This window comes from Lissotriton vulgaris, chromosome 12, assembly GCF_964263255.1.
Source record: "Lissotriton vulgaris chromosome 12, aLisVul1.2, whole genome shotgun sequence".
NCBI classification, from domain to species: domain Eukaryota; kingdom Metazoa; phylum Chordata; class Amphibia; order Caudata; family Salamandridae; genus Lissotriton; species Lissotriton vulgaris.
In genome coordinates, this window is record NC_141700.1 from 37,024,289 (window position 1) to 37,027,309 (window position 3,021).

Genomic DNA, 3,021 nt, shown 5'->3' on the forward strand with positions numbered 1-3,021 from the left:
CAGGCGGGAGACAGATAAAATAAAGCCATTTTTGGCTTGATAAATCGGTAGTCTCCCACCTGAATCAGGTCTATTAGCATGTTTGTTATTGTAGCTGGCAGTGGAGGATAAGAAATTGGTCGAAAGCTGCTTGGTTCCTGCGGATTGAGATTAGGCTTGTTTATAAGTGGGAGAAGGAAAGCTCTTTTCCCCATTTTTAAGGGAAATGCCAGAGTTAAACATTATATAAAATATGTTGACAAGATAGGAGTTTATGGTCTCAGGGGCTAGCTGTATGATTTTTGGGGGACAAGGATCCAGCGGGGAGCCCGATTTAAAGGAATGAACAAAGCATCATACCCGCTCAATGGCGAGTGGAGAGATAGAACACAAAGCAATTAAGAGGAGGCTCGCTATCTGGCGCCTTAATGGCTGTATAATAATTAGGGCTCCCGGTTTTATGGTATTTATTCTTTTAACATTTCCATCTGTATTTATCCATATTTATTTTTTGGCCATTTTATCTGTATTTATCCATATTTATTTTGTGTTTTGCGTATAAATGAAGTTGTAAAACTGTACATTTCCATATTTATATAATTGATAGACGCACACTCATACTTTGATGTCTGTCGTGTTTTAGCTATTTAAGCTGCCAAATATTATATAAAAGTACATCCACTGGTAAATAGCTTGCTTAATCTCCACAACAGCCCCTCGCGGCGGGATGCCTGGCTTTCACCCTGTGGACACCCTGCCGGGGCCTCTCACAGGGGAATACCAGGACGGGTTCCCTAAGCAAGCGCCAGGATGCCCTTTGGGTGACAGGTTGCGCTATATAAATACACCTACATTTACATTTACAAATACTAGCATTATACCACACGTATATTGACACATGTTGTTATTTAAAGAAATTTCATCCTTTTTTTAAATTTCCCATGCTGTCCATCTGCTCAGCTGTTGGGCTATTATAATTCATGAAAGACAGCACGGAGAGTCACTTTAAAGCAGTACGATTTTCTGTATTTATACACTTTTAAAAATAAATGCAGACAGAAAACACATTGTTTTCTGTCTGTATTTATCTGTAAAAATCAGTAAAAACGGAAAACAGGGAGCCTTAATAGTAATTAGCAGCAAAGATGTTGCAGACATCCTGGACTTTGTACTGAAAGGGGTGTTTCAAAAGTCTTGATCCCCTTTGGTGTTATTTTTATCAGGAAGGCTGGCAAGTTTCTCAACTGTGGGGAATAGTCCACTGGATGAGTTTTTAGATGGTTCCATTTTATGAGTGAAGTATGAACTCTTTTCCTTTAAGATAAGGGTTATATAATCGCGGATGGTTTCTTTGTAGATGTCTCTTTCCAAGGGCTCACAGTTCCACTTCTGGTCTTTCCCTTCATGACTCTTTTTAATCTGGTCCTCGAAAGCGGTACCTCTGGTCAAAGGGCAGACGTCGCTCTAGCACAGGCAGACCGAAGAGTACGCACATCCCACCCATGCGTCTGAACCTGGCTTCAGGACTAGTCTGGATGGGTCAGAGGCCAGTCAGGGGCTAGCAAATACCAACCTGGGGCCACTTGACCGATAACTGTACAAAAGCAAAGAGGCTTATTTGGGCCACAGAACTCATCCACAGTGGCTGGATCCAAGGCTGATTTTCAGGATATCCATAGGAGATACATTTACATACCATTAATATAAAATAACTAATTTACATAGTGGTTATCTTAACGTGGTCCGGAGTAGGCCCTCCTGGTCCAATGCTGGACTCTTTCTGGTATAGCAGTATTATCACACAATGATTGTAGCCGGGAATATCGAGTCCAAAATATCAACGGGTCACAGGATCATGACTATATTGAGGGACAAAATATCTCGCAATGCGCAGAGGGTAGAAAGGATTTACTATTCTTTACTTCATATCTACATACCTTGAAGATATATATCACCGAGGCACGTACTATATATGGAGGTAGATATAGAACATGTATAGAGACTTACCCTTTTGATATTGTGATCCAAATATTGTGACCCATCAATACTTTGGATTCCATATTCTGGCCAACAGCTGTTACAATGGCAGAGTCTGGCCCTCCCATGAGGCACAGTAGGAGACAACCAGACAGGCAGTTACTTTTGTAACGCCCACAGGTCTGTGGCACTACTAAATACTCGTTAGGAAGCTTAACATGCTACCAAATCTATCCTAACCTACCACCTTTTAAGGAGCTCGACCCACACCAGGTGCGATCTAAGGCAGAGGCAGGCACTACAAGACTATCCTTGGGTGTAGGTACTGTGGGAACGTATCATTCAGGTTGAGGTGTGTGTGCGTGTTTGGGAGCACATGTGTGTGTCCACATCCATAAACTCACTTTTGCATGCACCTTTCTTGCAGATATGGCCCTGGAACGTGACGCCCTTCTGGACAAGGCCTACCCAGAGGTGCAAGCATTCTGCCAGAAGCACGGTTTAGTGTTTGAAGTAAGTGGGTTTCTTCCAAATATCCACCTGAACCCCCCAAACCCTCAAATGACCCCCGCATTCACAGCACTGCCCCAGCTGCTAGAAAGCAGACTGTGTGTAGCCTAACACTTCATCAATAGTCAGGTCTTTATCTGGCCTCTAGCGGGCGCTGTTTCACCGGTGTCCTTCCTACGCAGCTTCCCGGGGAAGGCTCCAAACACCACTTTCCACTCCTACCGGTTGGGGCACATGCAATGCATGGAACACTTAAGTGTGCACCATCCAGGAACGGGGAAGGATTTTCAGCACTCCAGGCAAAATACAATTCTGCCAGCTGGCTGATACCAGCAGAAGACAGGGGCAGAATCACGCTTGAGTCCACAGACGACGCAATAGCGGAGTCTGAGGCCAAAGTGAGCAGCAAATGCCCACAGCAAAAGGATAATTTGCCATTCGGGATCTCCCCTTACTCTGGCAAAAGGATATTTAGAGGCCATGTGTTGAGATCTGCAATCTGACGCCCTCTTGTGGCCTCTTGTGGAGGTGCAGTAAGGCAGTTTACCACAATGG